This window comes from Schistosoma mansoni, chromosome 2 (assembly GCF_000237925.1).
Source record: "Schistosoma mansoni strain Puerto Rico chromosome 2, complete genome".
Taxonomy (NCBI): domain Eukaryota; kingdom Metazoa; phylum Platyhelminthes; class Trematoda; order Strigeidida; family Schistosomatidae; genus Schistosoma; species Schistosoma mansoni.
Window position 1 is genome coordinate 16,682,975 of NC_031496.1, and position 12,960 is coordinate 16,695,934.

The following is a 12,960-nucleotide window of genomic DNA, read 5'->3' on the forward strand; positions in this document are numbered from 1 at the left end:
CCAGTACTGATAAGTTCACATATAAGTGTGAAACAAGCATAACACACAGGGAACCAGAACGTTACTGAAAAATCTTTTTTGTACGTAAATTCGTGAATGTGTGAGAAAATCCTTCGCAGCTGTAAATAAATCCCCCAAATCAATAGCTCTGTAAGTGTTCGACACTGGATGCTTACCACTTTAGTTTTAGTGGACTCATTTAGCTGAAGGCACTCGGTCGTGCATCCGCACCAGATCATGTTTCAGAACGGCGTGCGAAACATCTCCTGTGATCATCAGCCAGATTAGATCAGTTATTTCTCATTATATTGATAACCCATTGAATATACCTTCCAACTTCCTCGCTTCCGACTTTTGATTTTACTGGGTGGGCGCGATTCCATTATAGGTGTTACTGGTAAAGTGTTGTCAAACTACAATACTGGTGGTATCTTTACCCTTAAATGATGGTTTTCTTGTGATAGTGTTGGTTTCAAACTACATGAAGCAATGCTCTCTGGAATTTCTGTACGTTTTGTCAACATAATTGAGATCAAATGTCGTTACTTTATTTCAGTTCTGTTTTCAAGTTTTTCTTGGTTTCATTTTTTGTGTTCTGATTTCCCTTCACATGAGCATGTGCTTTGGCGTCTATCATACCTGTTTTATTTATTCTATCTACAAAGGATATATATTTCTTTACCTATTGTTGAAACTCTGCCTGAAGCCCTTCTAGAACAAGAGAGGAGGGCTGGAACTGAGGTTTTCAACCCTTTTCATAGAAAATACTTTGCCGAAAACACTAAAGAGCAAAAAATAATTGAAACAATCCAAACTAAGACGAATCTGACTAGTCTCGTCTTTTCTCTTTCTTCTGATGGTTGACCGGATCACAAAGTTCTTCAAACCTCAGAAGCATGGAGTAAGATGGATAACTGTATGCGGCTAGACGATTTGGACTTCTCAGATGATCTAGTCTTAAAATAGAATACAGCTAGCTCCAACCATATCGCACTTAATAGAGAAGTTCTAGATAAGTTGAGTATGACTGATAGAAATGTGAAGGCCCTGATGGACAAGACGAGGGTAACGTTTCTAGAATCAAAGAACGTGTGGAACTCAGACCAACTGTCGGTCAACATAAGAGAGTCAGAATTTTTAATGCAAACATCACGAGTTTTGTTGCGCGTAAGCGAAACAAGGATGACCATTATAACTATCATAGATAAAGTAGAGTTATTTATAAATAATCGTCTACGCAAGACACTTCGGAGCTGTTGTCCGGACACCTTCAACAACAACCTACTCCTGAGGAGAACAAACCAGCTTCCAGCTGAAGGGGAAATTAAAAAAGTCACAGGAGTTAGATAGTACACGCTTTATGGAAATCACCAAACTAAGTCATGGAGCAAGTTGTGTCCCCGGGGAATGGGACTCAGAGGTCAAGAGAATGGAAAGCGCTCGGCAAAGACTGAAAGGCAGAGTGCAGGACAGAGCTGGCTGGAGAATCCTGGCCAGCGGCCTATTTCTCACTAGGAGTAACAGGCGTAAGTAGATAAGAACACACTTACTTACTTAGGCCTGTTACCCCTCATAAAGGAGCATAGGCTACCCATTAGCACTCTCCATCCAACTCTGTCTCGGGCAATCCTTCCCAGTTGCTATTCATCCTTTCGATGTCTGATTCCAATTCTCGGCGCAATGTCTTCTTTGGTCTTCCTCCTCCATGTTCCTCTTCAGGATTCCAAGTTAGTGCTTGCTTCGTGATACAGTTTGATGCACAATCGTCTCTGGCAGAATCCGGCTTGTTGATCTCGAAGCTAGACATCTACTGAGTCTTTCATCCGGTCCAGAAACACTCTGCTGAACATTTTTCCTTGTACCACTGGTAGTGTGATTCTGTGGTGTTTGTATGAATTAACGAATGCTTTATACTTGATTGCTGGTATATTCGGAATTCTAAATACAGTATGTTCGTTTGTACTCACCTAGTTTTATTTGGCTTAAAGTGCACTGTTTCGAGAATTCCTAGTTAATACAGTAGTCCGAATACTTTTAAATATTATAAATGCCTATGTACCTTCCACATTTCCTCAGATCTCCTTTCTTTGTACTCGTGATGAGATATCCTTATTTCCAATCTGTTGCCACTTGTTCTTCCTCCCAAATATTCCCGAATAGAACGTGAAGCATCGCTGAAGTTGCTTCTCTGTCTGATTCCAGTGCTCCGGCTGGTATATTGTTTGGTTTTTTGCTTTCACACCCTTCAGTTGTTTATTGGTCACTCTGATTTGTTCGATCGTTGGTGGAGCGACATCTATAGGAAAGTCTGTAGGTGCTGCTGGGATATCCGGTGGATTTGTAGATGGCATTAAGTCGCGGTTAACTATGATCACCACCACATGAAGATTGCGTGTCAGGTATCGACGTGGATCCCTCGATAGGCAAAAAACCAGAAGGCTGTTAACGGTTGCAATAAAATATATTTGTTGGCGATCTCGTGATACCGAAAGAATACCGATACGTGCCAAAGTTTACAGGCAAAACTATGGAGCGTAAGCGGGTTCGTGCAAGGTCACAGGCAACGGAAGGAAAAGTATGTTTGGTACGATTAAACAAACAAGTACAGTTAAACAATCATTAGTACAATTGATTATGATAATAATTGTTTCGATTATACCATTCGCGTTCCCATCATGAAAAGTAGGTCACTACAGATTCAATGGAGCTGACCAATCCAAGAGTTCCTCGAAATGTCCTATTCATCTGTTCTTGAATCTCAGTGATTGTCTTGCTTTCTTTGCCCTTGATCGGTTTATCTGGTTTACTATATGTCCTTGCTAGTTTATTCGTCGTGTCATATGGTTGTCTGATATTTCATTCTGTTGCAGCTTTATCCGCTATTGTTGCTGAGTTTTCCATGTTTTTACTTTTCAGCTCTAAAGCTCTGCTTCAATTGTTTGTTTGCTTCCATGTATTCACCTTGTGCTTTGACTTTCTCTGTTCTTGTCCGGCTGAAGTGTGTAAGTTTCAATAATTGGAAGCAGCAATTAATTATGTGACTCTTGAACATTTTTATACTTATTATCCCCTAATTTGATTGCTCACCTTTGAAATCAGTTGAATAAATCTATCTTTTAAAAGATAATATTGTTCCTTGATTTAGAAGAACCACTTTCTTGCATTTGACACGCAGCTAGTTCATATTCTTAAAACTTCGGTCACGTGTTGTCTTACAGTTTGGTTGTGTACAGTGGTCGTACTAATTATTGATTGTACTTGTTATAGAAAGTAACATTCAGGTGCGCTTTCTTTATTTTGTGCTAACATTTGCCTTGACATTTCCGCTTCTATGCGCTTCTGTACGCCTTTATAAATTATTGTTTGCAATTATACTCAATTATTGCCGAAATACAGTGTTATGATATATTTGAATTACAAAGCGCGTAACTGATGAATCCATAGTTAGAACAACACATGTAAGCGAACAGTTGTTTTCAAATATATCGTCATCATAGTTACAGAACAGCTGGAATTCCAAGTATTTTGGATCCTCAAAGCACTTCTGAGAATCTCCATCCAACCATACATTCTCATACACTAATAAGCAAAGTTTTAGCTGACAAATCTGACTCCTATATGGAAGTATATTGTAGTTGGTATTAATAGACGACTAGAATAGCCATCAGAAATTATGTGAAAACAGAAGTCAAAAATACGAGGTGTTAGGATTTGAACAAATGTAACTGGCTAACCAAAGTGGGAACGGCCACGTTCATTTTAAAATGTCACGGAAGTGCGTATAAATCTCAATTAATCAATGCACAACGAAACAAATTGTACAGCTTCCGAGATGTCAATCAAATTATCCTAAAATACTCGAAGTAAGGCTGCTACAACAGTACATTAAAAAGTGAGGTACACTACATATGTAGCGTAATAAGCGCTCAACTGAAGTCACAATTCTGTCAGGAAATGACATGACACTGATATAAATTATTGTATGAAGTTATCTGGTCCTGACATGTTCAACTGAGAATTTTTCGGTCTATTGTATGTACACTTGTCTATCTTTATATGATCTCCTGTATTACTCTTTGTCTACTTTCATACTGATACGGCAGAAGAACGGAAATGCTGAATTTAAGAGAAATAAACCTGGGTTAATGCTAATAAACAAATTAGATGGTGTGGTAAGTAGACTTGATCTGAAAAGTGGCCGAAAAATAATCTGAACAGTTTGAATTTTCATGAACTGATATAAAGATTCAAATATGACTTGATCTCATCCTAATTCTCAGTATTTTGTAACTTTATTATCCCATATTATCATTCAGTGATTAGTCATAAACCGCGAATCATCATTTCCTATTCAAATACTTCGTTTCATACTTTGCTGGAGTTGACATTTTTCCTAATGTATCACAGGAGCACTTGTTAATTATCACAATATCTGATAACGAATGGAATCTAGCTTTGAATACATAAAAATACCTGATACTTTTTCACAAACGCATTCAGTTTTTCGGCACATTGTGTGTTAGTAGACAAGCTGTCTGTTGAAAGTTAAGCAACATGTTGACGAATATGTCATTGAAAAATAGAAACCTTAAATAACATCTATTTGAAATATATCTGTGTTTCTAGTTAATTTCCTAGTTAACTTGTGTAAACTAGAGGATTTTCTCAAAAGCATATTTAATACCTAGGTAAAGTCATAATTTCTATCTAACATCAACTAGACGTCACTTTAAACTGAGCAACAGCTGAAACAAATACTTATTCTCTCAGTTGTTTGTAGTTTACATCAAAGTTATTTTTAGTAAAAAATCAACTGTATAATTACTAGGATAAAATGAATATGTATATGTATATATAAATATATATGAAGGAAATTTTAGCAAACTACTCAAATCAGTCAAAAATTTACTAAAAATAAAAGTGTGAAGTATCAGTCAAACTTATTAAGAGAAGGGCTTGACAACGTGACAGGTGTGTTTATTTAAAGTGCTCACGGTACAATGTACATGATGAAAAGTAACATCGGTCAATTTTTTTTTCTTTTACTGTACTAAATATTAAAAAGAATGATATCAAATCTGATCGAATGAATAATGTAAGGTAGGAGAAGGCAGTTAAGAATTTAGGCAGGAAAAAATGATAAAATTTTCAACAAATTAAACAATTCATTCTCATTCCATTAGGTTAATATAAGGCATATTAGAAAATTATAAAGTAAGGTAGAAAATATAGTAAAAGAAGAGATGGAGGAGGAATACTATTAATATACGATTTAGTAAAACAGATTGATGGAATAGATGGATAAATCTTATTCTATAAAATGATTTTATATATTTGTATACTTTATGTAAGGAAATCTATGAAAATTCTTTTTTTATTCAGTAGAAGTTTAAGATATAACTGCTACCAGATTTTAGAATTGTCTATAAGGTGAATATGAAGTAGGATAGATTGGAACAGATCTAGTACTTGATGTATCTCCTAAAAAACAAGAGAAATAATGTATAAAATAAATTGTGTCAATTATAAATAGAAGTAGCTTTTTAAAATAAATGGTTAGTAGTACGTGAATAAATTATACACATATGGCATTATTAATAATTCAGAAAATCGGTTGGCATTTGTTGAAATATTCGTTAAAAAAGACTGGTTGTAGAGAGTAAACTGTTATAGTTTATTGTGAGGACGGTTCACAATTGAAGTTGAGGAAGCTCTAAGAAGCCCAGAAGGAGCCGAACATATTCCATCCGATCAGCTTTTGAAAGAATATTCTAGAATCACTACGTATACTCCCCTATTGGACAATGCTAATAACCACCTGTGTGCGGATTGGATAACTATAATGATGATTTTGTTCCTACTAAAAACTATAAATACCTGACAGTTTTGTACCATAATTGACACTGTTCGGAATAACATTCTTTCTACTTGTCTTCTGTCTTCTGATCTCGCGACTTGGGAGGGTTCTAGCGTTCGAGTGCTCAAGTATTACGCGACATACTAAGAATCTAAGTTCGAGATATAACATTTATCATTTAAAACAGTCTAAGTGAATTGTAATTGAATCACTAACAATTAAATTGAACGAATATAAGTTCTATTGATGATGACATAAAAAGTAAAAAATCCGGTTCAAATAAATGCTTTTAAAATGTAAAATGAGCCTGTTTTTGTAATATCCATCCATTCAAAAGTAACTCACATTGTGAAACGAAGTCAAACCAGAAAGCTATTAAAAATAATGTAGAATCGAACACTTATTTCATCATGTTTGAGTATCTTTAAGAGGAATGAATACATAGTGTCAAAATAATCTGAACCTGGCGCTTTAAGGTCTTAGGACAGTTACGATACCATCAAGCTACTGAAATGAAATTAGAGAATTTACATTTCTAAGTTTCAGTCAATTTGTGACATTGCATTATCCCTATTCATCATGATCTCCGAGTTAATGTGCCACTCCAGATATAATTAAAATATTTATTTAAAAAGATATTTACTATCAATGGTTGTAATGAGACATCACACGGTCATGATGTTTTAATATCTAGTGACATTTTAGTTACATTTTATGGATTCATTTCCGCTCATTAGATGGATAAGGATTGATAAATGAAATCGTTTAAAGCAGAGGAATGTACAAGAAAAGAAAAGAAACTATTCGCTACCACTGAAATGTTGTACTGATGGCAGAACTTCGTAGCCCAGTTGCATGCTTTTGTTGTTGTATCGTCCAAGCTCCACGTTTTAACTATAAAGCTTTGTTTTTTCCTCCAAATGATGTTATCAGCACTCACTTCTAGAGCTTTAATTCAGGAATAATGTATAATTTAAAGTACAAAGTTGACTTTTGTTACATACATCAAATGGAAAATTCTTGAAAACCAGATATTGACAACCACACCTCTTTCACTCTAGTTTAATATAGTGCTCATCTCGAGACTCGAAAGTCCTGCATTTACACGGTTGAGGAATTCGAAACGAGAATCAAACAAATGTCTATTGCAACATAATTTTTAATGGTTTTACAAATGATGTTAGATAGTGATGAAGACTAACTTCAAAAGAATTTACTTTTGTCTTTCGAATGTCAGTCTCTTTCTCCAGCAGTATTAGCGGACTGTAAAGGTCACAATTAAACTATTTAACACTTACATTAAGTTTTCGAATGATTTTCAAGAAAATTTGATCAAAGTATGGTATGGGAGTGAGCCAATAAGAATCGAGAGAATGACTTTTAAGCGAAATTCAGAATACATGAAATGAGCAGTAGAAATACTTTAGTTATACCTCTCAGAATGTGAAGACGAGAAATTACTTTTTTGTCATGTGGTAAAAGTGATAGTGTTAAAAATATCAAGTGCTGAATCCCTTCCATGTAATATCTTCTTCACCAGCAAATTAACACTATCTGTTATTCCAGAAGCAAACCTCAACCAGATAGAGTTATAATCTTTGAATGGATTAATCGAATACAAGATAACTCCTCTCGAATTTCCTTGAGCAGGACTCATTCATTCAAATGGCTACAAAGTATAATTCGATTGCACCGTATATCATTTACCGATGAAAACTCTAAAGCCAAAACGCTAGTTCTGTCCTGAAATACTTAACCTCAACTAGAAACAATGCAAAATATTTTGGTGCTTATAAGGACTTGAAAAAATGTGTGATTTATATCCATAAAGAAGAATTTATACATCCTTTATTAACTAAACAACATATAGAAGACTAATTAATTCATTATTTAGTGAAATCCGCTTAAACGTTACAACATTATTGTTATTGCCTATGAACTGATTGAAAATGTATTACAGTTGTTTAAATCTCATTCATTTACCAATCCATATTAAATTTGAAATTTCACACAAATTTTGCTTAATTTTTAAAACAAAACGTGGTTTAATGAAATATCTCTTTGAAAATTAATATTATTTTCATTTACTAAAAGAAAATGATCAAGTTATACTAATTCTATGATAAATTGTATAATCAAGAGTTACGAGATGCAGTCCTATGGTAGCTGGTGATCAAAAATTGGTTAATAAGCCATTTGTTCCTTCAGGATGCTTGAGTCAATGTGTATTATTAGTTTGGAATGAGGGTTTCCAACTCCTCTGAGTGAATCTTCCGTGTCCACCAAACCGGTTAAAGCTCCTGCCGAATATTCGCTTTTCATCCTCTCAATTTTATAAACAACAGTAATGTCGTGAGGATGCAGTGAGTAGGACTTCCGTAATAGTGAATGTATATGCATGGCCATGTGTGAGCATTTATAGAGGCAGAGCTGACTCTCCGAGCCTCGACTGTACCAGGGCATTCGGGGGCAACAAAATGTTTAGATAACTGATTAAGGCTAATTTGTAAGACGCAATAATAGCCCAAATAAGAATGAAAGGTTTTTTCAATAATAAGAAAAGATGATTAAAATAATGAAAAATGTGCATTTTGTCCATTAATTCATTTGAATAAGCTCAATTTCATGTTTGTTAATGTTAACAATTGATGTAATTAATTACATTATTGTTAATTATATTTTAATTTAATAGTTGAATTAATGAATCAGTTAAAGCTAGACCACCATGGAAAACCTGGAAGTGAGGTCAATAGGTCCTGGGTTCGAATCCCATAGTCAGGATCGTGGATGTGCAATTTTGAAGAGTCCCATACAAAGACAAAACGGCCGTTCAGTGCTTCCAGGTTTTCCATGATAGTCTAGCTTTAATGGACTCATGAATTCAACTAGTAAATTACTATAATATTCACAAAACCCCTTTCTGATTATATTTTTCATTGATATTTTGGTCAAAACTTTACTGAGGATAATTAGGAATTTTAACAGTAATTATATATTTTTTTCATTATTTATTTTAATAAAGTGATCTCTCTGTCGGTTTCATACAGGATAATCTTGTATGTTTCAAATAATTCATAATAATTTGATTAGTTGAGTATTATACCAATAATATTTTAGGATTACTGTTGAAATCTTCACATAGTCATGAATATCTTCTAATTGTAATCTTTTCTCCTTTATTTGTTTTGAATACATAAATATCGCTTACAAAGCAATAAATTAATGCTGTGGTGTGTGTTACTGATTTCGAGAGATATAAGTAATATGCATCATGGATCGAAAGAGAATTGCCTGGTGGCAGAAGATTAAGTAGATCGAAGGAAAGAGAACGAGAACAGAAACTTATTGTTGTGAAAGCGAGGAGACAATGAAGTTTGAAACGATTGATTGATATTTTGTAAATGAAGTATTTACTATTATGGTTCTTAGGTTTTACTTAAACGTTCCGTAATTTGTGTGTTCAAATACACTCGATTGTCCCCACTTATGTTCTCTTTCACTACATTACAGATATCTAAATATCCTTTTATTTTAAGAAGCTGTAACCATATACACTATACATTGCATACATATTAAATTTCATACATCTTCAGAATTTGACTGAAATCAATTCTATTTCTGAAGTCCAGTAGCATAGATTATATGAAAATCAGCAAAAAACAACTAAATCTGTTTTACCCAATTAGTTAATTAAAATAGTGTTTATTCAGTTTATTTTGTTTTTTAGCAGTTTAATTAACTCAGTACTAATTGAATGTGTTTCGTAATTGGAAGTAAATCATATCTGTTAGTATAATTTACAGAATAATCAATAAAGAAAAAAAGTATGATAAAACGATTTAGATGAGAAAATTGTGGACCCAGATGAATGACATATAGTTATAGATTTGTCATAGGAAAGTGAGAATTAATGGTTAATCATCTGCTTATAACATTATAATATTATATATCTTTATTAACATATAGTTAAGTTGCTAAGGGAATAATTCGTCCAAAATCTGTGTCAGTATTATCCTAAAGTTAATAACTAAAGTAAAAAAAAAACTATGATACATATTTGTTTAAAATAAAAGTTTGTATTTATTTGCGACGTAATAAAATATGATGACTTTCCTATTTTTGAAGATTTAATCAATTTAAAGATGATCCATGAATTAGTTTACAAACCAGAAAATTAGATGATCCTAATTATTAATGTTATACTAAATTGAAAATTTCTGGTATTGTCCACTTGTAAACTCATAGTATTGGATCTTGGACATTCATTTACTCTAGTAAGCTTACTATTATTTTAAAAATAATAAGAAATCTAGTACTTAATCTGATACTATTTTTAACTTACAGACACCATAGCTTGCTATTTGTAATATGTAAAACGATAAATTGAAAATCATTAAAACTGTACACGGTAAAGGTTATTTAATTTTAAAAGGGCTGCACCGAAGTACCACCTTGAAACTCATCTACTCTTCACTTCATATGATTACATTCACTATATATATATATATATATATATATATATATGGCATAAAGTATCTTTTCGAGTTTATCTGTTTCTTCTGAATGAATAATCACTGCCATACTACTATGTAGCTTTACTCTCAGATTGTTGTGAACTGTAATTTTAGGAAACTTATGTATCTTATAGAATTGAACACATACAACACAAAATACCTTCTTGATATGTCTTACAGATTTGAACGTTATATTCGGATCCCAAGCTAGTCTTGTAACCCTCAAACTAGAACTACACAGCGACTTGAACAAGAGAGGAAAGGCGCAAAATATATGAGAAGCACTTTACTCTAAAGGTTCATTTATGTACAGAAAATATAGGGTTTTTATAGTATTTTAGAAGTCTTTGGGTTTTCCTGAAAATTCTAGAATACTAGTAAACATAGTAGCAGTGTAGTTATCAGCCAATCAGAACCTCTACATATGACTTTTCATTTTCGCGATATTTCTAGCAAAACTTCTAATCAAACGCTAATCAAATGTTTCTTAATGTTCCCTCAGCTTGTCATGTCTATTGAGAGAAATTTTCAGGATCGCCCCAACTCTTCTGTGAGCATGGATTTTTTGATATCATAACTATTTCTTTCTGGTAAGTGAAAAAGAAAACAAAACTCAAATTCAGAGCTCACTTCGAAACGCTTCCAACCGTTTTCTTATTAAGCGAAATATATAGAAACATCACATTTTTTTTTAACTTGATAGCTATACTGTGGACTTGATCAAAAGTATTCGTTTATCACCAAAGACTAAATAAACTAATAAAAATAACTTTCAGGTTATCCATTAAAAGATAGAAAAGCATACTAACTGTTTAAATTATAGATTTATATTGGTTATTTCTCTTTTTTGACACATTTGTGAAACCACGGTTCAGATCCAAAAAAAATTATGGTTTCTTTCTACAAGGTAAAGGTCGATTCACTTAATGAACTAAAAAAATGTTATGTTGCCTATAAATATGTTTGTAAGTTCTTTACTTAACAAATGATTTAAATAGTTTCAATAATGTAGGGCTTGTAAATTCAAACAAAAGTTGATGTTGATTGTGTATCAGTAAACAGCATATTATCCTGACAAAGTATAATATGTTAGTATACTGACTTACTTTACTTTGACAGAAACACATGTATTGCATAAGTGTATATCTAGGGTTGAAAAATTCACTTTGAAGAATTTTGTGTGAACTACATATTGAAATGTTCTACACAATATCAAACAACATTCGTCTTGACAATAAGAACTTTGGACTGAGTTTTGTTATGTTTGTGAAAAAAACTTAGTATGTTTTGAAATAGAAAAATGATTTATATAGTGGCATTTTTAAAACTGTAGGTGTGTGAGAAGTAAGTAGTCTATGGTACTTAAATTTCCTTCGTAAATACCTGAAAAATAGTTAAGAATTTTGTTTTCATTCAATTTTCATACCCATAATTGTGAAAATAATGATCTTGAGAAAAATAACACTTTTCATTCTGAAGACGATTTTTTGAACTGTGATAGGTTTATTTAAATCTATGAAGCCATATAATATATTAACTCAGGTAACTGGTGAATAAAGTAATCAGAAATGGTTTTTATGGATATTTCAGTATTTTCATAGTTGAAATCATTAATCAATTGAAGCTAGACCACCATGGTTCGAATCTCGCAGGTGCGGGATCGTGGATACGCACTGCTGAGGAGTCCCATAATAGGACGAAAAGGCCGTCCAGTGCTTCCAGGTTTTCCATGGTGGTCTAGCTTCAATTGACTCATGATTTCAATTATGAAAATAAAGTAATCGTTTAATATCAATGGATTGGTATCAATCGAATCATAAGTTATTCCAATTACTGTTACACACTCGTTTACAAGAAAATGAAATCACTGTAAAGAAGATTTTCTCCACTAAAACATTTGTTATATTACAAGGAATCTGCATCCTAGGCTTACTCGGTGTGATATTCTACTTTATCATAGTCAAATACCAACAAATTAATATAAATAAAGTCTCTAGAATTCAGACAACGGAAACTACGGTTCGTTGAGACAAATTAGACCCAATGACTCTGACTAAGCTGACAGTATATCTAAAATGATATGACCTTCTCTATGCCTTCTTTAACTGGATCTCCATACTTTATTTTATCTTACCCCTATTCCTGTTATTTCAAGGCCAGTTGAGTTTCAACTATTTCAGTTTCTCTTGTTTAGTTTCAAACATTCATTTTCTTGAATTTTACGTAAAGCTCAAGTTTAAAGGGAAGATAATTTCTGTATGATCATAAATCGTCGGATGGTCGGAAAGCCAGTCGGCCTAATGATTGAAATATGAAACCTAATTATAAACTAAGACTGAATTTTATTTTAACCACTCAGTAGTGTACTAATTTATTGTATATTTGAGAAGCAATTAACTTACTTATATAAAGTGATTATTTGATGGGTTGGCAATTAACCTGGGAAACCAGTCAACTAGTCACCTGAAAGTCAATAATTCTTTTATTACTAAAACTCATATTTGTTTTAAACTTAATTATCTTCTTATGTATAATTGATTCTAAGTTATGGTGAAAATAGTTGAGAATCGCTAACTGGTGAAGAAAAAA